General features: G+C 40.4%; 1 protein-coding gene across 11 annotated transcripts in view; it reads left to right on the plus strand.

Moving 5' to 3' along the window:
- NPAS3 (neuronal PAS domain protein 3) overlaps positions 1-27,575 on the plus strand; it is an 870,998-nt gene that overhangs the window by 576,770 nt on the left and 266,653 nt on the right. The window lies entirely within an intron of this gene.

Below are 27,575 nucleotides of genomic sequence, written 5' to 3' on the forward strand. Positions count from 1 at the left end.
CACCACATACCCCCAGGTTATATCCAGGGCTACATGCAATTCCCAGCACTCTGGCTACAGCTTCATCCCATTCCCTTCAGTCGGGAAAATACATGGAATGAAAATGAATCAGAGTGGCATTATTATAAGAATTATTTTCAATTGGCTAATATGTATACAAACACGAATAAATATATATGCATGTACGTGTATAAAATAATTCCCAGACCTTGGTACTAAAACTCTTATTGATAGCAATCATTAATGAGCCTTCGGTTAGATCAGGGTCGGTAACCTACAGGCCCCACCAGCCAAATCCAGCCTGCCACTTGTTTTTGAAAATAGTTTGTTGGAATGCAGCCACACCCATGCATGTGAGTATTTTGCATGCTGCTTTTGTGCCGCAACAGTAGAGTTGAGTAGCCGAACAGATAATATAAAACACGGAGCCTGAAATGTTTATTCTCTGGCCCTTTACAGAGTTTGCTGATCCCTGCATTAGACCATTCTTCCAACTCAAGGAAAATACTGGCATATTTTTTGCTTTGTTTCCTTGTTCTTAACCACTCAACTGCACTGGACACCATTGCTTATAAACCCATCTTCTAGAAACTTTCCCAGGATTCATTGCTCTTCATGGATTGCCTCCTGTCCTTCTTAATACTTTTACTCTACATTTTTTTCTGTTTTTAAACAACTTTGTACTTTATTTAAATGCCCCCAAATATTGGTATAGCACACTAAGAATGTTCTCATTTAGTAACTGGCATAGATGCATAACTGTGTGCTAACTGCAAAGAAAGCTGCATAATAATAGTAACCTTAACACTTTTTATGAGGCATGATAAAGTACACACACATGCACACTGAATTCCACATAGCACCTCTGCTGGGTCTGCTAAGTAGGTATTTATCAAGCCCATTTTACAGATGAGAAAACTGAGGTCAAGTACCATTATCCAAGATTACACAGCTCATCATGGCAAGCAGCAGCAAAGTTGGGATTTGACACAGTCTATCATCTTCCAGAGCCTGTGTTTTTAACGTTCTTCAGGTACTATGCTTAATATCATAAAGTGAGATTGATATTGAGAGAATTAGAAAATCTTTCAGTTAAATAGTCCCTCTTTCCTTTCAAGGGGGGACGGAAGATTCAAAGGAGCTTTGGGATTTAAAAAGGAGAGATGCATCCTTTACTTGATCCGCTTTCATTTTGCCATCAGAATGAAAATACTGATACTGAACGCAAGGTATCCTGTATCCTCTCGGTCTTCCCAATGAAACTACATACTGTGGAATAGCTTGTAGCCACTGGCTTCTTTCTCCCAGTGGAAGAAAATATGACTAAGCATAGAGACTGGAGCTCCGGAGCCAGATTACCTAGATTCAGATCCCAGCTGTACCACTTACTAGCTGCATGTCCCTGGGCAAGGGATAAAACCTCTCTGAGCCTCAATTTCCATTGTTTTAAAGTGGGGCTAAAGTGGCACCTCATAGAGTTGTTGTGTTTATTCAATAGGTATACATGCAAAGCCCTTAGAATCCATCTTGGGATATAGTGAGCCCTTAATGATATTAATTAAAAATTGTGATGGTGGGTGTGATGATGAATAAATTAAGAATGCTTCTGAAGAATTACTATAGATATATCTTACTAATTTCCTCCTCCCCTAGCTTTTGAGGCTTCTTCAGCATAAAGAGGCCATAAGTATACTGGGGGGAAAAAATTCTTCATTTTCTCAACTTACCCCTCTGCATTCTGTATCCAGGCCTTGGTCTCCCAGCATGGAATTGTTTAGTTTACCATCTACCAGGGTAGACTATACTGAATAGAAAAGAAGTAGTGAATAAACATTAAACACTTCTGACACTGTTGGTGGAGGAAATGCTGTGGCTTCTTGGATTAGGTATCCCTTGTTGACTTCCTGTGCTCACTGAAAACCCCCATTGGTTTGGGGAGAGTAAACACGAACGTGTTAATGTTTATGATATTGGCCAACTCATAAATCAGGCAATTATATTTTGCTTATCTTAATTGGATTTCTGATGAGTTCTTCCCTACTCATCCTAAAGCAGAGGTCAACAACCTCTAGCAAACAGGCTCAATTCAATTCCCAGAGATTCCCTCAAGTCTGCTTCCAATTCACCAAAAGACTATTGAAATGACAGTTGTAAATTACATTTGCACGGTGCTTCACAGTTTACAACATGGCTTTCATGTGAATTATGTTGTTAGACCCTTACAATATCCCACAGCTATGGAAGCTCAGATTTGGAGGGAACTGCCTGTCCAGGGGGCTGTGGGCAAGGCTGCCCATGGATATCTTGCTGTTTTGTGCCTCAGGACCCTTGCTTATGCTGTTCTTTCTTCCTGAATTGCCTTTCTGCCTCCCCCTGCTTCCTTACCTGTAAACCTTCTCCTTCAAGGTTCAACTCAGACATTATTTCAGTTAGGAAAGCTTTCCTGACAGCCTCTGAATCCTGCCCTGTTAACTCATCACCCCTTCTTTTGCTTTGATCATGCCCCCACGGCACCTAAGGCTCAAGTCCCTCACCACATTTCCACGTTGAATCACTCTTATGTCTTCATATGTTTTCCCAAATAGCTCCCACCCCCAGGCCTTACTGTGAGCACCTGTTACACAAAGAACCTGCTTATTTTTCATTGACTTTTTCATTCCCAGCACATAACACAGCACCTGGCATACAGTAGGTGCTGAGTAAATGTGTAAGTTATGGAACGTATCTGATTCCAAATTCTGGGCTGTCCCCAGCACACTATCCCCCGAGGCAATATATAGGTACCCCCCCCGGCCCCCCCCCGCCTGCCTCAGGCAGCTGTTGAACATACACCGTGGGCCAGACTGTAAAGTGAAACCAGGTGAAACAATTCCTGACTGATGGTAAAAGATGATATCACTCACTTGGGGAGTCATAAATGAAATGGCTAAGACCGCTTTCATGAAATGATATATTAAGTCCCAATTAAGTTCCCCATATATTCAGTATACACATGGTAAGAGGATGCAGGCAGCTCAATCAACCAAGGAGTCTTGCTGTGATGGGAGGTTTCCCATTGGGCAGCTCATAAATTGATGCAGAGGCCCTGGAGGTAAACGGTCAGAAGGAAGGTAAATCGTGGGGGAATGGAATTAAGTTCATCCCGTTGGGTAGCAACTGTAAGGAGGATTTTCAATTTCAGGGTGAATAATTGAATTTGATATTAGAATTGGGGTGCTTATATAAGTGTGCCTCGAGATAACCCTGGAACCTGACCTGCTGAGCCCTCATCGTTCCATTCCTTTGAGATCAAGCAAGACTCCAAGTCCAAGAATGACAAGCAGAGAGCTCTGTGGACCCTGTCACAGCACCTCATCACTCAGCAGCACATCGCTTTTCCTTTTCCACTCACACCCATAAGGTGTATACAGATGTCAAGGAATTTTGGCTGTCGTCATGCCTTTGCTAAAAAGGGAATTTCCTCTACCTGAAATAAATTCTCCTTCCTCCACGCTTTTCATCTCTCTAGCTAACTCCCGCCCATTCCTCAAGGCAATTCTCTGACCAGCCTCACCCCAACAGAGTTGGCGTGCTTTGAATTCACTCTCCCTTTGTGCTAATTTCCCTTTTGATCCTTCTCATCAGACATCTCAACCTCAGTCTCCCAGTCTGCCATCTCAGATCTCTCAGGCCTTCTCTGAGCTTTATTTGCTCTTTTTTTCTTCTCCTCCTGCTCTCCAGCTCCCCTCGTCTCTTTCCTGGGTCTCTGCCATGCCTACGTACTTATTACCTAAGCCTCTGCTGCCTACCTGCCAGAGGTCCCGCAAGTAATCCCAGGTCCTGCCAGCTTCCCCAGGCTGCGCCCATGGAGCAGAATGGACGAGTGGAGCTGGCGTAGGATTTGAAGGCAGAGCCATCTGGGCTCTAATTCAGGCTTTACCACTTACTGGGGATGTAACACAGGACTACTGAACTCTCCAAACCTCAGCGAGCTCATGGAAAATGGAAATAAGGGTATAAACACATACTTTGTAAGGTTGGTGGTAGATTAAGTGAGATGTAAGGTACTTGAAACATGAGTACCTGAAAAATGGTAGCTTGGATTGAGATGCTGCCATACCTTATCTTCCTTGCAGGTGTAATACGTATCCATGTTCCTAAAATCACTACCTTTAGCAAACTATACATTTTTAAATAACTAACACCCACACATTTGTATTCGATCCAAATAATGCCAGTGTCCCCCCTTGCAGTGACCCAAAGTGACCCCACCAAGCTTAACAGGTACCTTCTTGGGATATTCGTTTATAAATGAGGATCCATTCTCACTTCCAACTCAGGGTTTCTACCATCCCCTGATCACATCGAAACTCGGGGAGCAGAGAAGTGGTGGAGCCACATTGAGGTCTGAGGACTCACCAGCAGCCTGTTGTCTCTCCTTCTGGAATCTTTCCCCTCATTCTGATTGAATTAGTTGGTTTGACCTACTGAACCCGGAAGGGTTCAGGTATCGTTGCTTTATTCCGTCTTCAGCTTGCAGAAAAACTGGAGGAGGTTGGATCAGGGTTGAAACTCACAGCTACCACTACGGTAAAAAGGTCGCCTACCCTTGCCCTCAAGAATGAGTGAGTGTTTCTCCTGTTTATATAGTTTCTGTGCCTCAGAGGGGGCTGCATTTCAGTGGTGGATAAGGTGACCCTTATATATTGTTTATGCCAAGAAAGCACTTTGAGATGAAATGTGGTCCATTAATCTCAGATGTTGTGCGTGCCTCTTTGCTGTCTGAATTTGGAGGTTTTGTTTAATCTGCGGAAGGAGGTTTGTTTTGTTTTTATAAATCTGTGATGAAGTTAAGAGGAATTCCTCATTTACTGTGATTTATCTGTGGGAAGAAAGAAAGTGAAACTGGAAATGTTTATCCTTAGGAGATTTGTGTAAAGTTCTGTGTGATGATGTCGTTGAGAAAGATGAGGAAGCGATAAGTGCCCTTTGAATTTGTGAACTGAATCAAGTTTCAGTTATGACAACAGTTAAACACAGTGATTTTTCTGTATTTTTCAGCAATAAAAACAGCACAATTATTTCTTTTGCAGTGCCCAGTAATCGCTCAAAATTTATCCATTTTCACTTAATGCCTCCAGAATGGGCAAGGAGAGTTACACACAGCCTGCAACGTGCAATGAAACGGGCAGCGTCCATGCAGCTATGGAGCGGGAGGCAGTGCGAGGGCCCTGCTGGGGAGGGGACCTAGCCCCACCGTACACGGGAATCAATAAGCCAACGCTGAGTGCCGCTAGATAGTCATTTACCCTTGACAAAACAAGCAATGATAATTGGACGATAATGTGGTAATTTACCTTTATACATTTTATCCTTGTTTGATTTTTAGAGGTTATTGTTGTATCTGATAAATTTTAGGGTAGAATCCCAGCTTTTTCCTGTGCAAGGCCAAAATTGTCAGAAGCCTCTCCTTTTGCCTGCTTCTTCCTTCAAATGACAGGATCTTAGGAATTAGCACTTGCATTCTGTTTGTTTCTGATAAGTCAGACTGTAGTTTTCCAGGTGCTTTTCTATTCTAGGGAGATCTGTGGGGCACTTAACCTACATTAGACCTAAGAGGTCTGAGGGTTCTTCAGAAGACAAAGAATTTCTAGATACCTTCCTTGAGGATGTGTCAAGGGCAATACAGACAAAAGAATGATGTCTCCTTTAACAGCTTGATAAGTATCTCAGGATATTCTGCAGGAATCAGTTCTGCTTCTGCAAAGTCCTGTATTCCCATTCAGCATGGTGTGGCTGAATACGTGTGCTACACGTGACCATGGTGAAGACTTATCTTTGCCCTGAGGGCTGAGCGCTGTAACACCCGCTCAAGCGATGGGCTTGATAGAAGTGATGATTTGGAGAGATGATCTGCTTAAAAAAAAAAAAAAAGGCACATTAGAAATGTATAAGAATTAAAAAATGCGGCTCTCTGTTTATCTGGGTTCTCTAAGTTCCAAAGGCATTTCTGTTGGTGGCGTCAAAATCTCCTTGTAAAAGTAAAGTAAATCATTCTTGTATTGACCGTTTTTTCCGTGTTGTTCTATTGAGACATCTTCCCAACTGAGTTTCTTATTGAATTGTATTTCTATAAGGGTATTGTAGGTTAGCAGCACATTTTTATGGTACACAGAAGATGTGCCTTCTGAATTTCCAATGCCTTGCATATTGTTCCCCGCAGAAGAAACATCTCAGAAATGCTAAATAAATCAAAACAGAAACATTTGGCTCTCCACTTGCGGCTGCTGCTTTTTTTCCCCCTCAGTTTACATTGGCTGGAATATCCATTACGATCCATCTTACCTATTTGATTAATTTGTAATAAATTCGGCCCTTTGGAAATCTCTTGCTGCGTTTCTAGCCGGGTTACTCTTGTAGAGGGTTTATTTAATATGTGTCTCTGTGTACCTATATGAATGAAAATGTAATACGGTTTAGAAGCCTTTAAAAACATACACGTGCCTAGTGTTTGCTCTGAATTAAGTGCTCGTATTTGACATAGCCTTGTGGTAAAAATCCATAAGCGAATGGGCAGACAAAATTAGTTAGAGGAGGATTTCTTCAGAAACTGATGTGACACGTGATATCATTTCAGGAGATGAAATATCATCATATTTCAGATGACCAGGAAATGTAATTATAAATGCTGGCATGGAATCCTTATTTCTTGTCTTTGTTTAAAAATTTTTTTTCTTCTTCTGATGGCCTGTGTTATTTGAAGCACCGTAGACACAATGCAGGGTTCACCTTCAATCTGATGCAGTCATGTAGTTGCATCCCTGTGGGTGAGAAATGTTCTTCTCCAAATAACTGTAGCAGCATGGCAGGAATGGTTTGATACAACCTTCTCTGTATTGTAGGAAGATAATAAAAACGCCTCTACTCTTAACGATCACCATGCACTGAGGAGGGTGTAACAAATTCATCTTCTGCTCTTGGAAGTAAGATCAGGGTAGGAAATGGTATCCCCCATTTTCCACACAAAGACATTTAGGCTCAGAAAAGCACATTTAAAAAATATGTTAATTGTCTTTTATAGCAAAACTGAGGGAAAACAGGGTACTAGCCATCTTTTAACAGTATGTATCCCATCCTACCTCTTTGCTTATATTTATCACCACTATGTATGTTAGGAAAGCCACGGAAAATGATTTTCCCGCATGTGTGTTTTGTGCTTGCTGAAATCAACAGTGAATGAATGGTGCTTGCTGTGTGGGAGAAATGAAACAGAGGGTAATTGGTACATACTGCTTATCGCTTGTCTGAATGCTTTATATCCATATGTAATGTGAAAATATGTAGTAATTGTGTTTACTAATTATGTCTGATATGTCTTCCTTAACTTTGCCACTTTCTTAGAATGTCTATAAAGGCATGAACCATGTGGCAATTCAATTCCACCCATATTCTCAGCTACACTGCATTCTCAGTGTTCTAAGCTAGTTAAAGACCCTGCCCTCAGAGTTATTTATAATCCAGTAGGAGAGAGAAGACAAATACAACAAAGAGTAAGTCAAGACCAACTAAAATATGTACGGATCCTGTGTTTTAGTGATACAGAGGAGGGAGGAGATTCCTGTGCAAACTCAGAAATGCTTCGTGAATGGATCTAGATGGACTGGTTTAATTATGATAGCCACAGTGGGGAAGGAAGAGTAAAAGAGAAAACAGCATGACTCATGGCATGGGGACTAAAAATCTTGGGGGAAGTTATAGAAAATAGAAAGTAATTTAACTTAAATCTGGTATTATATTCCTGGAGGGAAAGAGGAAATCTTGAATATTATAAAAGGATCCTGGCCACAGAGAGACCAGTGAATTAACCTCTTGCTACAGAGAAATCAGATCAGTGCCTGCTGTTCCACGATGGGCCTGCCTTTTGGGGCTGGGGCCACAACAGACCTGCACTGTGAAGCAAGAGAAAGAAATGTCATGCAGGACCTTGAATGCCAGGGTAATGAATGTTATTATGTCCCCACAAAACAGATCCCAGTACTAGGCCCATGATAGACAATAATGACTATAACTGTCTTTAATCAAATACCTCCTCTGATTCAGACAGAATACTGGGAACTTTATGTTATCTTCTCACATTTTTTTTTTCCTTCTTACCTATTCGTTCTTAGGTTAAATGTCAGTTCCTCTGAAAGGGCTCATCCTTCCACACCACTGAAGCTGCCACCCTCTCCAAGACCCCCTTACTGTCTACAGTTGCACCCTATCCTTTTCCTTTATAACACTTAACATAAGTTTTAATTGCGTATGTATTTGATTGTGAATGTGTTTTTCTGTCTCCTTTTCCTGAACTCCATGAGGGCAGGAACCAGATCTGTTTTGGTCACCACCCTATCCCAGGACCTATATCAAGTCCCTCTATATAGTAGGCACTCAAGAATTGATTACATGTTAATAGTCACAGCAACCTAATAAAGTAGGTACTGTGATCTCCATTAAAAAAAGAAAGAAAGAAAGAAAGAAAAGATAAAAAGAAAGAAAAGAAAAGAAACTGACATCCAAAGAATTCCTTGCCTCAATTAATCAGTAACTGGCAGAACCTATATTCAAACCCAGTCTGCATGACTCCAAGTTCATGGTTCTATCCTTGATGTACCTTGATGTTCCTTGAGGAACCATGGTTCCTCTTTTATTAATAGGATGATGAAATCCATATGAGTTTCATAGGGCTGTCTTTAAAAAATACCGCATACTGGGTGGCTTAAATGACAGAAATTTATTGTCTCAGTTCTGGAGAGGGATTGTACCTTCTCTCTAGAGCCTAGAGATCTAGTTTTGGCAGTTTGAGATCAAGGCTTTGACAGGGTTTGGTTCCTCCCAGGGGATGTGAGGAAGAGTCCGTTCACAGCCTCTCTTAGCTTCTGGTGGTTTGCGGCAATCTTGGGCATTCCTTTGCTTCCAGATACATCAGTCCAATTTCTGCCTTCAGTTCACATGGTATTCTCCCTGTGTGATCTGCCTGTGTCCCAATTTCCCCTTTTTATGGGGACACCAGTCATACGGGATTATGGCTCAACCTAATAACTTCATCTTAACTTGATCATCTACAACAACCCTATTTCCAGATAAAGTTATATTCCTAGGTGATAGTGGTTACGACTTAAATATATGAATTTGAGGGGGATACAGTTCAACCTATAGCAGTCTCTGTTTATCTTATGACTGATTACTCTCAAAAAGGTATAATTGTTTTTGCATTAAATAGACTACAATTCATAATGCAGAAAAAAGTTCTGAAAAGAAGGGTTCAATATCCTAGTTTTGTCCTTACATTAAAGTTTGAGCCATTCAGTCAGCTTTTATAAAAATTATGAGAATCTCAAAGATTATGTGATCAGGAGCTCAGAACATGGATGTTTTATAATTTTGCAGCTTAGCATGGAAACAGTTATGCAAGTAACTATGATATTTGGAATCATCATGCCGTATCATGATTGCTAGGCTACATTTATATCTTGAAGATTTACATAAAGAGTAGTTCTTAGTAAGCATTAAGAATTCTCAGTAATAATACCCCTGCAATCAGAAGGTAGAAGTTTAGTTTGTATCCATTTAGTTCCTGTCTCCTAGTGGGTCAGAGCACAGTGCTAAACTCTATAGAGAAGGTACAATTTGAGATTCATTTCTTTCTGTGAATTGTGTTCTGTATTTTTTAGTCATCCAAAGAATTTACCCTGTCACACTTGTGACCTTCTGAAGTCTAGGGACAGGCAGCTGTCCGTCTTCATCCAGAGGGGAGGAGCTTCAAGTATTCAAGTCATAGGGCATATAAAGCCCATTTATGAAGGAAGGTTGTTTCTAAAAATCTCTAACCAAATTATTGACCCCTAATACATAAACATGCCTAGGTTTTTAATGTAATATTGGAGTTGAGGGTGAGATTCAGGAGCCTAGAATCATCTGTTGTGTTTTTTTTTTAAGCTACCAGACCAAGATAACTAATAGTGAGAGGGAGAAATGAGAAATTACACAAGAGGAAATGGGGAAATAAACCATGACTAAAAGAAATGAGAAGAGACAAAGATGAAATGGAGAGACAGGCAGCTTGGGGAAAATAAAGGGAGAAACACAAGGTGAAATGAAAAAGAAAAATCTGAGAAGATTGAAAAGGATTAAAATAATCGTTGATGAATGACATAGTTTGACATAGTTTTCCAAGTTGTTTCCCTACCAACAATCCAGCTTTAGAACTCACCTGGGATAGCTGGAATGCATGTTTCCTTACTCACGGCTTTTTATAACTATTGGATACAAATTATTTCCTTTCACTTATACTTTAACTAGAGTTGAAGTTTCTGATGGTCTTGGGCAGGAATTATCAGCAGATAAAACTCACAGTGTACCAAAGTCATTTATATAGTTAAAAAGAAAACCCTATGAAATTTTCCTCTTTCCTTTTTCCTGCGAGATATTTTTTATGTCACATAGACTCTGCAATCTTTTTTTAAAAAAGGAAAAACTAACTTATTGGGCAGATTTCTGAAAGTGATTGAAATAGGGCCTGGCTATAACTACAGTACAGTTAGAGCAGCCCTTGTAAAAGGCATTTTAGTATGTGTCCTGAGCTCTTCCAAGCTGATCCCATAAAATAATGAAGGAAACCATTGGTGAATTAAACAGCTTGTTAGTCATGGTGGGGGGAGTCAGTGAATAGGGTTCTCCTGGGGTTCAGTATACAAAGAGATGGCAATGAGATCAGGAGAAAAAAATCAAACTAGCGGTTACTGAATATATATTAAGGCATCCTGCAAAGGCAATACAGGAAAAGCTTCATTTCAGAGTCTCAGTAATTTAGTTCCTCTCACCTAAGGGATCCAGGTCAGAATTTAGTTTTGGCAGAGCAAGACAAATTGTTCGGGATGAAGAGAAGTAACCGAGGTGGTACGTCATAAAGGCAAGACAATGGGAGCCTAGATGGGTTCCCCAGCCCTTCAGTCCTCATTGTGTCAACAAAGTTACTCATCTGACACAAACTAATGTTTGTTCATTTTTGTTATGAAAGCACGGTCCTTCCAGACCTTCCACTCGTCCAATGACTGTTGAGCACCTACCATATACAGTAAAGACTGCAAAAGGAGAAATATATAGATGCCATAGTTGCCCTTAGGAAACTGATAGAGCCCCCATTCCTTAAATTCCGATGCTCAGTGTCGCAGCGCCTTTTTGATTATATGCAGAAATAAGGATGAAGCTTCTTGACCACCTCAGTGGGCTGCCAGATGTTAGACAGCATTCCCTCTTCCCCATTCATGACTTTACTCTCCTTTATCCACTCCCTGGCCTTCCCCGTAGCTGAGGTATATACTAAGGGCATGAGTCATTTTCAGGGGTTATATTCCCCTGAGTGGGCGAGCTGTGGAAATGACCTCTTTTCAAGCCCTGACCTGGCACCTGCCACCATGTACCTTGTGACATCAGTCAGAGCAAGAGCCCACACCCAGGCTTATTATCACAGGAGAAATTGCTGTCTGGTGCAGCTGTGTGATTTGCACGTAGATGCCCCATTTCTGTCTAGCAGGTCCCTATAACAAGGTAAGTCAAGATGTCATCTTTCTCTCAGAAATGTGGTCATTTTATTCAGAGTTATCATCGATTTCCTCTGGAAAAAGTACCATTTCTCTCTGCATATGAGTTGACGTGCACATCCACAAACACACACTAACTGTGAGTTACTGAAAACTGGAAAGATTTGAATAAGTATGTTGAGATAATAAATGCATGGTCACTCCTCATGTGAAAATCAGGATTTATGTATGAAAGAGAGAGAATGGATCCACAGAATTCTGTCTTCCCGTACACTTATTGACTGGTTTCCAAAAATCAGGTAGAGAGAACCAAGGAGAACTTGTATTTGGAATACGGGGATTGTATTTCCTAGCTGGGCAAGTATTTGGTGATTCCTTTTAAATATTGCTGGGTTTTAAGGGACTGCATGCAGATGGCTGGGTCCTGATCTGCCTGCCAGAGGGTGGCAAAAAAGCAGGGGCTATAGCTCCTTCAACAGAAACCACAAGGAATCTAGGAAACTTCATCCTTCCTAAATATTAGGAAAACCAACTTCCTGGCCCTAAAATCTGCCACACCTTTTCATTAGTAAACAGTTTCTTTTTTTCGATCCCCAAGTTGTCTTCAGTTGGATTTTCTTCCCTTCAAGGAAATATGAGAAGCCTCATGCTATGTTCTGGGAATAAAAAGAAGAACAAGACACCACTCCTGCCTTAAGGGCACTCACAGTCTTATGGGAAATATAGAAACATTCATAAATAATTATGCAGAGGTTGACAAATGCAACAATAGACTGTGATCCAGTGGGGACATAACAGAGAGGAGGGGGTAGTAGACCTAATATGTCTGCAAGTTTGAAGGATGCCAAGTGGACAAAGCTCCTTTTTCTAAGTAAGCCCTCTGAGAAATGTCATGCTTCTGTCAGCAGGTATGCATCTGAGCCAAGCCTCTTCCTAGTGGCTGCTGGACCAGGCTGTGGGAAAGTTGCATTTACTCAGTGGACCAGCAAGGGAGGTAGTAGATGACAACAGCTGTGTGTCCTATAGCAGTTTAATGAACAGCTATCATAGATCCCATGCGGCGATTGATGTCTTTGGAAAACTGGTCCAGATTCTAAACTTCTGACACAGCAACGACAACAACTGATAATTGTTGAGTGCCGTGTGCCTTACTGAATAGTGGCCACATGTCACATCATTGAATTGTCACAACAGCCTGGTAGGGGTACTACAGAATCTGAGGATCAGAGTAGCTAAATTTTTCTTTCAGTTTTTCCAGCGTCACAGAGCTGAAAGGAGGTATCCTCACATTCAGACCCAGAGCTGTCTGACTTCAGATTTCTTGCTCTACCCCGTTTCCCCACATCTCCACCTAAAACAGCACAGCCACACAGGGTGAATTATGAATACTTTAATATTTAAGTTAGAGTTTTTGGAATGATGTATGACTTTGAAGGTCCTTCAGTGGCCATGGTGCATCCCCCTTTGCTCCAGTCACTATGGTGTTGTGATTATCATCTGCTGGTGTTAAGAAAAGTATACTTTTCTCATGGTAGCTTAGTTTACTAAAGGTGCTTTGAGTGTCATAACATTTTCTCAACTTCCTTTATCTTCCCCAAGGAAGGAAGAAGGCCAGAGATGCCTTAAGGGTACTAAAACTAGCCTATATTTATTGAGAACATGCCTCAGGGGTATTTTAGACAAAATAAGCTTGTATTAGTGGATTTTTCATGAGCAGAATCTAGGTTAAGAAGCTTTGCAGGCTAGTCTGTATAGACTGATATTAACTATTCCATTAAGTAGGGCAGACTGAATTACTATTTCAGAATTTGATGATGGATGAAGAAGCAATGCAAAGGTGACACTGTCCTCCGTTTGTGGTGGTGACATTATCAATTCCTTTACCTTTGTGATGTGAAAGTCATGGGCATCCTAAATAGGAGAAAGATTTTTTTTTTTTCTGTGTGTATGTGTGTTGTTGTTTTCTTCCTCTAAGAAAGTTGGCTATGGATGAAATCCAAAGGAAGCTGTCATCAAAACTGAATTCTAAGCTAAGACCAGTGACCGCAGTGAACACCCTCAGAAGACTGGTTCTAGAACAGAAAACAAAGACCATGTCAGCTCTGTGAAGTTTCCGCTGCTGAACAAGAGACAGAGAACACAACCATTACAATAGAGTATAAAATACTATTCCATCGTCTTAGGAATCACCAAGCGGCAGCATGTTCTCTTAACATATTTTACTAATATGAAAGTTGTGACTGAAAGTTCAAAAGCTATGTGTTGAAGAACAGATTACAGGGATGCACCAGGCATCTGTCCCATTCGGTGAACAGGCCTTGGAACAGATGTCTCGAATTTCTTCAAATCCAGAACATGCTGTCCAATTTTTTTAGTGGTAAACATACTTTTTTTTTCTTTTTGTCACCGCTCACCAAAGTATTATACTTAATGCATAAAATATGTAAATTCTTAAAGCATTATTTTGCTCTTTAGTGAGTTTAGATATTACAAAACGGTTTAATTATAAAAACAGACAGACCTAGTCCTGGGACCTGTGCAGCTAGAAATAAATGTGCAATCAAAACTGCAATTACCTGCAGAATTTAGTGTAAACAGATCAGCAATCACATAACAAACACAGGCTAGTTTGCATTCTGATATGAATACAGTTAGATCCAAAGCAATTTTCCTTTATTTATCTTAGCTGCTCAGCATAAATAAAGCAAGGGCATTGAAGCAATTAGCATAATTAGAGTATCGTGGTCAGGCCCTGTGTGATTTCAGGAGACGTTTCACTTTAGAATTCTTTTTCCCATACAAGAGTTTCCCTGAGCCACTAAAATATCGCTTTGGGCATTTTTGTATTTCAAATTTGCAAGTTGTCAGTTTGAAAAACCCTTGACACATGGATGTGAAAGCATCTCAGAGACAGCCACAGAAGGTATACCCTCAGCTTTTCATTACTAAGAAGCTGGGGAATTTCCTTTTTCAGCTTTCTCCTACTTGACGTTTAACCCTAGAAATGTCAGTCTTAATTATTTCCATTGCCTTCAGATTGGGTCCAAGGGTTAAAGACAACTTGTTCCAAAAAAAAAAAAAAAAAAAATAGGGAATGGGAGTGTGGGGGGAAAAGTGGTTATATCATGGCAGTAACTGAGCTGTTACTGACAGAGCAAAGACTCTGCAACCAGCTAGCTACCGGTGATCTGATGTTCAGTAGCTCCAAATAAGGTGGCTGTCAGGGTGGGGTGAGGGGCTGCCCGTGGTTTCCTGGCAGGATGCTCCAAAAGCATGGGAAATATTCTCTGCATAGAAAAATGGTGACTCGAACTAGTAGATGATGATAAAATTGTTTCAGAAAAGGGTGTTTTTTGTTTTGTTTTTAAATTTTTTATTATTCTTTCACACATGTGAAGGCATTTGAGAAAGACTGCCTTTTAGTTGGAAGGAAGAAGGGGCTGGCCTTGGACCATTCTGTATGTAGGAGAACTCATTCCACCCAGTAGAAGACTGTTTGAATCTTAAAAACTTCCATTCTTTTTCTTTTAATTAAAAAAAAATACAGTAAAACTGAATTTTTTTGTGTGTATTTCTATGAATTTTGACAGGTTGAAATTTATATAACCATCACCACAAAAAATGCCCTCATGCCATCCCTTTTTATCAGACTCTTCCCTTACTTCAAACTCTGGCAATCACTGATTTGTTCTCCGTCACTATATTTCGGTCTCTGTGACCATGGAATATAAATGGAATCATACAGTCCGTAACCTTTTGAGACTGGCTTCTTTCACACAACATAATGCACTTGATATTCATATCAGCAAGTCATTCTTTTTATTGCTAAGTAGATTCCGTTGTATAGTTGTACCACAGTTTATTTATCCATCGCCCATTGAAGGACATCGATTCTATTTTTTGGCACTGATAAATAGAGTTGCTATGAACATGCAGGCACAGGATTTTGTATGAACATAGATTTTCATTTCTCTAGGATAAATACATAGGAGTTGGATTTCACGGTCATATGGTAAGCACATATTGAACTTTCTAAGAAACTGCAAGCTGTTTCCCAGAGTGGCAGTACCATTTTGCATTTCCACCAACAGCGTATGTAGCCCGACATCTTTGCCAGCACTTGGGATTGTCAGTAATTTTTTTTTTTTAATTTAGCCACTTCTAATAGGTATGTAGTGGTATCTCATCATGGTTTTAATTTGCATTTTGCTGATGGGTAGTGACCCTTGGCTGTGTTTATTTGCTATGTGTATGTCCTCTTGAGTGAAGTATTGGCTGCGCCGGTCTCTTGCCTGTTTTAACTGAGCTGTTTGTTGTGTTCTCAGTCTTAATTTATCTTTGCAAGTGTTAGAAAATCTCAGCTGTGTATCCAGTTCTCAGTGAGTTTTGTTAAGGCAGGCCCATTCAGAGACTCAGCTATGGCCAATACAAATCATGACTAAAATTCAACTCAGATCAAAATTCCAGGCTAAAAGGACGAATAAAAAAGAAAATCACTGTAGAAAAAGTCAACTCCATTGTTGAATTTCCAATCTTTTGATCTTTTAAAAAGTTTATTTCCTTTTTAGAGAAAACCTCTGGCCCAGTCTCAATTCCTTTTTTCTTTGGTCTCTCTCTGGCCTCCATTCCAGCTGTAGCCAACTTTTCTATTAACTGCAGGTTGAACGTCCTTTGCCTTCCAGAAAAATGTACAATGTCTTTCAGGTTCTGTCAGAGCTGCTGTGATATGAGTTTGAGGAAGCGTCAGTGAATAGGAGACGAAGCAAATTCTTGGGATGGGGCAGAATGTGCTGGGTGATTTTCCTAGGTCATTTCACTTAATCCTGTGAAGACAGGTGTTGACTCTGTTCTATAAATAAAAAAAAAAACCCAAATTTGGAGGAAAAAAGGACTTGCCCAAGCTTATAAGGTTCATAAGCGGCTGAACCCAGACCTTGAACCCAGGCCTCTCTGATTCTAGAGGTTCTCTCTTTCTATGCAACTTCTAAGTAATGAGAAATCTAAAGTAAATAAAGTGATTTCATAGAAGCTGTTCATCCCTACTATCGTCAGCCCTGGGAATAATATACAAAAGTAGGTATTATTCTGTCCCTTCCCTTTGAAAAATTCTTTTGCTGTAGTGTAGCAAGCCTTTCCTTCCTAAAAAACAGTTGTAAACTAAGATCTGCTCACTCTGTCTTAGGAAAAGAAGTAGCATTCCCCTGTCTAAGTTGGCTCCCAAATTTTGTTGGTCCATAGTCCTTGAAACCCATGCTTACACTTTAAAGTAGACTTTAAAAATAATATTGAGCTATTTAAAAAATCAGATTGTACAAAGGGTATGTTTTCTTGTAAAACCTCAGAAATGCATCGAACAGTGTTTCTTAAGTCTTTAATTCAAAAGTTAAAGAACTAAGCATAATAAACATAACTGTAAACATAAGAATGACCAGAAGAAAACATTTTTATTTTCTCATGGTGGAGAAGGGCTTCCTAAGGAAGGAAACCCAGGAATCATAAAAGACTGCAGAAGTGATTACTTTAAAAATGTGAATTACATATAATGAAAGATACGACAAATAAGGTTAAAAGACAAACTAGAGGCTCATAGAAAATATTTACAACACATAAAACAAAGGATAAATATCCAAACTATATAAAGAGGTCCAACAGTTCATGCAGAAGACCAACATTCCATTAGAACATAGTCAAAGGATGTGAATGAGAATGTCACCAGATAAATATAGATGACCAACTGGTGCAGAAAAATACTTAAACATTTTGCCTCTGAGATTGTCTAAGATTGAAAACACTGATGATATCAAATATTGGTGGAAATGTGGGGAAAGTGACACTCGCATTTACTACTGATGAGACTGCATAGTTCTAATACCTTGTTGTAAACAATTTGGCAAAAAAGGCAATTCGGCAGCATCTATTAGAATTGACCAAGTAATTCCATTTTTAAGAATATTACATCGTAGAAATCTTAAAGGGAATCCATTACGGTATTGCATATAATTGTCCCCTACAGTATTTCAAAACCACCTTCAAATGGGGGAATGGTTAGATGTATCATACTATTTAGAAAAAAGAGTGATAAACCTAATATGTGCTGACATGAAAAGATGGCCAAGACATATTGTTAGATGCAAAAGCAAATTACAGAATTTTACATATATGTGCACATATATATGCTATATATGTGTATATGTGTACACATATATGCACATAATATGTGTGTATGTATATGTGTGTGTATATATATCTCATATGCTACTGTCTCAGTAAGATTAAAGTTCATTAAGAGTGTAAAAATATTGGTTCTCATTTTTCTCTTAAATTATTCTGTTTTGGCCCTCAGTGGGACTTCATGCGGAACTTTTTAAACCACTACTTATCGATGAAGTAAAGAGACGATCTCTTTGTTTTGCCCCGTATAATAATGTATATTATTCTTTTAAACAGTTATACTTTTTACCTTAATGTTACCAAATCTATTCAGTCAGCTGGATACTATGACAAGAACATTTGTTTATTTCATTCCATTCAGTGTCATAATCTAATATAAAATCTTCAGGGAGAAGCAATGGCCTGCCTGTTAACTATTATTGACCAGTATAACCAAATGAATAAGAACACTTGCAAATCTCTGCTGTGTGTGGTACTTACTGTTTCACAAAGCAGTAGAAAATACTCCATATATCAGTACTTCTTCTATATACAGACCATGGCCTGCTGGAATCATCAGCCAAAGTGACCACTAGAGAAACAATTAACACTAACTCCAGAACGGGCCTGATTTGTATACTGTCCTGGAGCCCATCCGGAAAATGATAAACAGTATATTTCTTTATGTTGGGAGTCAGACTTTTGTGGCCAATCCCTTTAATAACACAACCACTAGGAGCTGGGTATTGTAGAAACGTGTAAAGAGGTCAGGAGTGTGACTACAATGCAATTTTAAGAGCACAAGTATTTCCAAGCCGTGGCTTACCCATCGCTTTTCAGGTAAGACATCCACAAGGGAAAATAATGAGAAAGCGTTTGCTGCCTCTTGGATATGTAGAGTTGAAATCTTCTGTAAGTGTTTTCTTTGTAAACCTCCATGGGGTGATTTAATCTCTTTCTCCTAGGAACCTAGTACACTTTTCTTTCTTTCTGAAAATAAACAAGTGAGTAAAAGGTGTCCAGAATTTCAACCGTGACCACACTCTAAGGATTTTGTGGGTGCCTGACTGTAAACTCTGGGTTGCTCCACTCTCGGAGCAAAGACTCCCACAGGCGTGGTGGGCATAGGATCCTTGCCATACCGCTGCCTCTGGGCACGGTCACTGCAGCTCTGAGGAAGTCATCTTGCCAGGACAGATACTGTGGCTTTTTCGGAGCCACAGGACAGAACGCTTGTCATAAGATGAAGGTATTAGCAAGGAGTAGTAGCAATAGAATTTGCTGTTCTTCTCAGAGAATTCAATCAAAGATTTTGAAAAGAGCTAACATAAAGTCAGTAAAACATTATTCCATATGATCTGTCTTCATGAAAATAGAACATTTAAGCCTTTTTGGTATAGCAAACAAAGCCAAGTGAAATATTTACTCAGATTCTATTATGGGAACTATGTGTGTGCAGATAGATAGATAGATAGATAGATAGATAGATAAATAGATAGAAAGAAATGAAAATTAGCACTTACTGACAGAAATCTGGGTGAGGACCTTGCCATGATTTTGAAATCGCCCTTCTCACTGTCATTCTAGTGCAGTGTCCTTAGACATATGCCTTTCTAGACGGGCTCAAAGTTTATTTGACTAAAGATTAGTATGCAGTTTAGTGTTATAAGAGGCAGTACAAGGAACACTTGAGTGTGACTGCTATTAGGAGAGGCACAGAGGATACAAATCGGGCAAACCTTTTGGTTGAATAACTTCTCTATCAGTCTAGAGAGCAGAATAACTTGGAACGCGTCTTATTAAAATGTGCATGTATAGACTTAAGTTTCATGAAAAAAAAAAAAGCGGCTATTTCTGTCTGGTTCATCCCTATCTTCAGTACCTAACACCTAGGTCAGTTAAGCAGCATAATAGTTGCTTAATAAATACTTAGTGAATTAATCAATTAATTAACATGTCCACCATAACATTAATAGAACTTATCTCTGGATTACAGGTGATTTGTAGTCCCTAATTTTTCTGATTTGCACACTCTAATTTTTCTATAATGAAGACGAATTACTCTTAACTGAAAAAAGAGAGCGTTTTGCCATTATTGAAAGGTCCCTGGAACCACTTAAGTTTGTCTGCTTATGATTAGCTCTATTAATAATAAATATGCTGTCTTTCATTCACAAAAATCTGCTTCTTCAGGGCATACAGTGTGGGATTATTTTCACTGATCCACCTACACTCCCCTGCCCTGTTCCCCTGTGACTGAGAGTATGTGTTTATAGGCCAATTGCCAGGGTTAGGAACACTCTCTTCGGCTACAGAACAGAGTAAAAGTGCTCACCTGAGGCCTCAGGTTCCTGACCTTGACTCTGTTACACAAATTCTTGAGGCAGCTGAGTTAACTCCCGCTCATGCTACTGAGTTTGTCATTAGACCTGAGGTGAGCAGAACTGTGGCCACCCTCGGCTCTCTGCTCCAGGTCCACGGCAATTCTGGAACATTGAGAGAGGTCTGGTTCATAAACATGTAACGCCAAGTATAATGATACATCTCTGTTGAGGTTTTAATAATATTAAATGTCTATTTGTAAGTTTTTTAAATCTTCAGGCATAGGCTCAACACACTACAATTATTATTTATTAAAAACTTTTGTTTAAAATATTATTAAAATATCTTTACTTTCTATACCGAATAGGGCAATAACCATATAGAGTAGAGGAATGGAGTCATAACTTATGAGTGCATAGAGTGCTAGGTTGTATTTTTTCCCAATGAAATGCGGAGATACAGAAATATGATCGTGATTTGTGTTATAACATTGGAGTCAGAACTAATGCCAAGGAGTGTCTTCTCACCGTGATGCACGGGCTTTAGCTATGCATTTCCCATCCGCACTAACGGGAGATTCAAGGCTAAGCACCAAAGATAAAACTGAGATTATAATGTAAGCTTTGGATGTTGTCTGTTTGGAAACTGGTTTTCATTGTTATTTTATGTGCTGTGTTTTGCTTTGGGGGTTCCTGCTGTTACAGTTTTAAAATTCTACTTTCAGATAGGGTAAAAGATAAGATTTCATAATAAGTAAAAGATGTAGCCTAATTTTTTCTGTCTTTGCCAATAAAATGAAATAGTGGTTTCGAATTCCAACTGAAAGATAAAGCCAAAGGTTTTCGGTTAAGATATCGGGTGTGTGTTACTCACACAATGTCTAGAAAATTCAGTTACCCGTCTATTTGAAAAAGAAATTGGTGGACGTTTTCCTGACTGTCTATCCAATTACCAGTCTATTTTTTCCTCAGCTATTTTCATACATCAATGGTACCGCTATATTATGAAAAACAACGAAAGCCCTAGAACTATTTCATATGGTCATAATGAGCATGAATTGGAAATTAAGATATATGACAGGAATAGTGAGTAAATATAATGGTGCATATCTTCCCCTCCACATACACAGTGTTTCTGTACTCCTGGAAGGAACATTTAATCTTCTGTGGCTAAAATAAATGAAATTTATTTCTGCTGCTTGCTGAAGATCAATAAATGAGTAGATTTTGCCTGCTTTAATACTTCTGTTCTTTGTTTAATCATTTGTGTATTTAACTGATGGCAGCTGCCCTAATTTAGGGCACATTAGAACGTGCCAGCCACTTCACTTTTGAGGATAAAAATTAAACAGATCGGTGTTTCACTTTGACATGCTCAAACAGAAGTTCCTAGGGTGTATTATTGTTACTAATAAGGTGGTAAATAGAGGTTTAAAACACAGGCATAAACGTTTAACTGGCCGGTTGTTTGAGAACATGGCTAGTTCATAGATGAATGGGCATTAATTGGAATTGTAGCTTCCTTAGCCTCTTTGAATATTAAATCTATATGCCAGTAAGACCGTCAATCTTATTTTAAAGTCTCCCTTTGGGAGAGCATCACGGGTGGTGATGGTGATGCTAAATGAGCAACGTAAGTTGAGAGAGAGAAGCATAAAGGAACATCCAAGCCTGATCCCATCTATGGGCGCTATGCTTCTCAGTCAGATGGAGTAATTGATGAAGTTACTAACTCCTCAGTCAATTATACCCTGTCCCAGAACTCCACTGTGAAGCCACTGCTGTCCAGAGAGGAGAGACCCACTTGACATTGGACAGGAAGTGTGGTGACCTCATGAGTGAATCAAGACACCCATGCCAAGGGGAGCACTCTTAGGAGGGAACGCTAGGTGTGCAAAGGCTATGGCACACAGAGCACTGCTAGCCCTGGGGGTCCGAGTTAGCAGCTGGAGTCGATCTGGCCCGTTAGCCTCAGCCAGGTGGATGACAAAGCTTTCAGCTTCCCTTGGTTGCGACGAACGTCAGGTGGTGGTGGCGAGGACCCTCAGCCTGTCGGGCTGGTTTTCACTTGAACACCAGGAAATGCATGGATGGGTCTTTTTTTTTTTTTTTTGTCATTGTGGACAATCAAAAAAGAAAATCTTCTGTATTTATGTATTGTCATGGGTGCTACCTGGTTGGCCCCATCCTATCCAGTGCTTCCTAAGGACCTGAGATATTAGGCCCAAGAGAAGGTTATAGCCCCCAGATCCAAAAGGACCAGATGGTTAAAGGCCACACACAGACAATAACACCAGCAAACAGGTAAGATAAAACCAAAAAGATCTCGAGAACCTCACTTTGCTCAGAGGTGTATGGCTCGAGTCAGGCCTCCTTCTCCCTGCTAGGTTGTGCTGTTAGCCTAGTAGGGTCCAAACCAGAACATAATATAAAGCTCCAACGTCCGTGCATTCAGCATTTTACGAATCTCTTTGGAATGCAAGAGTAAATAATTCCTTAAACGGTTTGGCTCTTGCAGTAGTCAGTCTTGGACAGCTGTCAACAGGAAACCCTAAGTCATCTAGTATCAAAATCTGCTGTCACAGAGGGATCTGTCACCTAAACCCTTGACATAGGACCTATGAGAATTAATTTTACTTCTGTTATTAGAAAGCACTGACAAGTATTTGGAAAAGATGGGGACACCTAGGAGAGTGGAACCCCATTTCTCCTAAATACTGCCTTAGATTATTTGCTTACTTGATAAAATAAGACAGTTTTTCTGAAGAAACATCCATTGCAAAATCATCCCCTTATAATGCATACTTAAGACAGTTTAGTACTACCAGCCATAATAATTGTGAGAAATTATATTTTTTCTCTTGAAAAACTCATTGAGCTTTACCCATCCCAACGCTCTGTAATTTTTAAATCTGGCATATGTATCCGTATAATTTCTGTGACAAAGCATTTGTGATTGTATCTTCCTTTTGAGTTATTTACAGTTTTCCTTATGCAGGCAACGTCTCAAGCATCATCTAGCTGACTCTTATTCTTTGCGTATCCTGCGGAGGGAGGGGAGGCAATGAAGCACATGTGCTCTAGGGGAGACATGGGTGAAGGAAGAGATTGTTCAGGGATAGAAAACTTCCCTGTCCCCGGGCCATCGCTGGCTTCCTTGTGCAGATTCCCACCACTGCTCTGTGCATTGGCTGACCTAGCCAGAAACAGAGGTCCCAACCCTGCTGCCCTGTCGAATCCACTTTTCACTGAAGGAAGAGGATGTTTGGAACCATAGTGGGGGAAGCGGAGGGCAAGGATCAAGGGCAAGATTTTTTTTTTTTTTTTTTTTTTTTTTGCGTTACGCGGGCCTCTCACTGTTGTGGCCTCTCCCGCTGCGGAGCACAGGCTCCAGACGCGCAGGCTCAGCGGCCGTGGCTCACGGCCCCAGCCGCTCCACGGCATGTGGTATCTTCCCGGACCGGGGCACGAACCCGTGTCCCCTCCATCGGCAGGCGGACTCTCAACCACTGAGCCACCAGGGAAGCCCAAGGGGCAAGATTTTTTTGATCACCACAGAATTTGGAGAGACAGGAACCTGAACTCTTGAGAAGGAGGTAATATGGTCTCCAAGAAGGCAATTAAGTACACAAGGAGCGTGGGAATTGTGGGAATTAGGGATCAAAACTGTAAGGCGAACAGGTTGAGTGGTCTCAGACAAGTTACATTCCACCCTAGTGCCTCATTTTCCTTCTCTCAAGCAGAGGCAGTGTTAGAATTAATTAATTTGGCAGGGTGCTCTGAGATCCACCCATGAGAGACTCGAGCAGTGTACATGGAGGTTTTGTGTTGCTGTCATTCTTGTTTCTAGAAAAAAGAAAGCTTCCTCACTGTTTACCAAGTCCCTCAAACCCCCGTGCCTCGAAATATGAAAGAAATCAAAGTAACCTCTTGGCTTTATCAGCTGAGTATTTACACGCACTTCATTCAAACCTTGCCTCAGCCTTCTCTCTGGGCACAAATACTGCATTTTTCTGTCATTAACATTCTCTGTGGGCCTGAGTTTCCAGTGATCTTATTCTAACCTTATTGTTATTTCTGAATATTATGCAGGGCTGATAATGTCATTGTCTTGGCGTTTGTCTTTCTTTGGTTGGTTGTTTTTTAGGAAGTTCTTCATGCCTGGTCATAATGCTTCTCGTAGCAATTCCCCTGAAGTTTCAAAAAGTCCCCTCAAATTTGACCTTTCGACACAGAAGGTCTACTGCTTCTGAGACTGCTTACCAACGTAGCCTGGCTCTGCCCTCACCGCTTTACAATTTCTTTCCTTCTTTTCGGCAGAACAAAAATGTCCAAGTTCTGTATGTTTGCTTATAAATACATGACTCAGCTGTGTTCCCATCCTTTGTGTCAACAGGAAAATTCCCTTGTTCTATGTTTAGCTTGAATAATTACCAAACTGTTTGGGATTAGAATGTGAGGATGTGACCTCATAGCAATTTTTTCATTTCCTTTCTCTGTCTTTAATACATTTCAGAAACTGAAAATACCAAATCTGTTTTTTTTTTGATGCTTATCAGTAATGGAAACATTGCAAAACAATCAGCCCAATACCTATGCTTTGTTCATTTATTGCCTTCTCTGAAGATAAATTGACTGTACTCAACTCTCTTCAGCATTTTTCTTCACCTAGATATTATTGCCTTGTGCAGCCACCCCAAGGTGACTGTTATCACTTAATTAAATCCTTGCACGCTGGGAAGAAAAAACAACATTGTTCCTTCATAACCCCAAGGAGCCTATTTTTAAGGCACTAAGGCTTTTCCCTGTTTTATTAACTTATTCCTGGCTACAACAAGACATACTTTTGTTGATGAGCAAAAGGTTGTATTAGCTTTTTATTTTCTGGGTAAACTTATCTATTCTCTGGGAAGAGAAAAAAAAAGAACGGACATTGCCAGAGAAGAGAAAAAAATGGGGTCTCTTCACCCTCCCTGATTCTAGTAAAGGTCTCTGTAAACACGGAGCTGGAAACTAGAAGCAGGGGGATTCGGGGAAGGGAATGAGAAAATAAAATGTAAACATAAAATGGGAACAAGACGAAAAGTAAAATGACGTGTCTGTCTCCTGGGGGAGCATGCAGGCTAGAGGACACCACTGTCAAGCTAAGGAAGCCAGGCGTGCAAGTTACATGGCTTTTTTTTTTTTTTTTTAATAGAGAAGATCTACTGATACTTCTCTTTGTTGCTGCCTAGAGTAGCATCTCTTTATTAACCTCTAGCTTAATGTGTTTATTTTTTTCCTACTCAGGATTCCTTCTTTACCTTATGGTATTGGTCACCCATTATCAACCAGTTCTATACTCACTTATGTTTCCAGGCATCAAAGAAATACCACTGGGGTATGTTTAGAAGTGCGTGCAAGAGTGTGTGTGCACACACGCATGTTAGCAATAGGGATGCACAACCTGTAACCAGCAGTTCTAAGTGCAGCACTTGATATCAAAAAGTTCACTTGCTGCAAAGGAGTTATTTGTTGATGCATAGTAAATGAAGTACCTTTTAGTTTGTTTCTAGTCTATTAAATCATGGGCCAGAAAATGGGTTTCTCACTTCTAAAATTTGGACCCAAAGAAGCATATGTGTTTATTCATGATGCTAAATCATTTTACCACACGCTGTGTTCACCAACAGAGTAAATGCTGCTTAAAGCTGTAATATTGGCAAGAGCGGTTGATGCTGTGACAGGCTGGGGTTGGATAGAGACCTGGTTCTTAAATAGTTGGATAATTAAGCTATCTGAGCCATCTCTGATCATTGCCCACAGGTTACATGTTTCTCAGCTCCACTCACAGGTGAGCACTGGCTTCCCCCCTCATACAGTGCAGGAGATGGTCAGCAGCTCAGTGACCCTATCTCTGAAATGGGAAAAGTGTAAACAGCTCTAGGATGATATGAGAATGAGCCCAATGTGAAATTTAACAAAAGGGCCATCTGTACAAACACCAGGAGTTTTTCCTTGCTTGGTGCATGAGAACCTCCAACGCCTACATGGAGTGACTGAGAATCTCCACGAGTTGCTTCCTGGATTCGGGTCAGATCTGCTGTAGTTTCCATCTTGCCAGCCAAGTGGATGCCTGTGGCTATGTGTATTTCAGTGTACTCACTGGAGTGCATTGGTTTAGCTTCTTTCCCCTGCAGGTTAATTTCTTTTCCTTTGTAATAGCGTTGTAAATATCTCACTGAGGCAGGTTAGAGCCCTGGCAGACAGTGCATTTTGTAGCACCCATTTGACTTTCACCCTGAGCTGTGTTTGTCTGAAGAGTGTGCTTGGTGTCATGATGAAGTGCGTATGGAGGTGTATACATATTTGGTTTCAAGTTCCAGTTTTGTTGACCAGAAACTCTTCATGGTTTTCTCCCGACAACCTTGGAACACAACCTAGAATCATCATTGAGTATTTGTCTGTCTCTCTTTTTTTTTTTTTTTTTTTTGGGGGTACGCGGGCCTCTCACTGTCATGGCCTCTCCCATTGTGGAGCACAGGCTCTGGACGCACAGGCTCAACGGCCATGGCTCACGGGCCCAGCCGCTCCGCGGCATGTGGGATCTTCCCGGACCGGGGCACGAACCCGTGTCCCCTGCATCGGCAGGCAGACGCTCAACCACTGCGCCACCAGGGAAGCACCTTGTCTGTCTCTCTCTTACACACACATACATACATATTCATTCATCCTCCCCCTCCCCAAATTCAGGCAGGGTCATTCTTAAGCCATTCTTCTCAGCAGTGTATACCTGGCCTTCCAGAATGTCCAATCAGGAGGCAACCCACCTGTCCTCAATCACCGATTTTTATTCATAATAGTCTTCAGTGTCAGGAAACCCTTCCTTTACCACCCAGATCCTGCACACTGCATTTGCCCTTTACAAACAGAAAGACTCGCTGCCAGCCTCTGCGGAGGAACCTCACCCGTGCTCACGTCACCCCCAGAGCTCCTCCAGGCTGAATAATCCCATCCATTTAACCATTCTTTAAAAGTCTTATGTTTCAATTATCTGACCATTTTCTCAGCTTCCTTTTGAACCTTTTCTCAATTCTTCTTTCAGTAAAGCGGCACCCCCCAGAACTGATTTTAAGATCTAAACGGTGCTGAATTTTTTAAATTTTATTTTATTGAAGTATAGTTGATTTACAATGTTGTGTTAATTTCTGCTTTAAGCCAAGTGATTCAGTTATACATATATATGTTCTTTTTCATATCCTTTTCCATTATGGGTTATCACAGGATATTGAATAAACTTCCCTGTGCTATAGAGTAGGACCTTGCCATTTATAAACAGTGCTGAATTTTTAAAAAATTAACTTAGAATTCAAAAATTCAGTGTTGGTGGCTCCCACACTGATAGGCATTTAGCATAAAAATAATGAGTTGATCATGTGCCCCATGTGAAAGAACTGTCGGCACACACACACACACACACACATGATGGGAGGGAGATGTTGGCCTTTACACAGCCCTGGAGAGCAGGAGACACTCCCTAGGACACCATGACCTATGCTTGCTG

The sequence above is a fragment of the Globicephala melas genome, chromosome 2, assembly GCF_963455315.2.
Source record: "Globicephala melas chromosome 2, mGloMel1.2, whole genome shotgun sequence".
In the NCBI taxonomy this organism is placed as follows: domain Eukaryota; kingdom Metazoa; phylum Chordata; class Mammalia; order Artiodactyla; family Delphinidae; genus Globicephala; species Globicephala melas.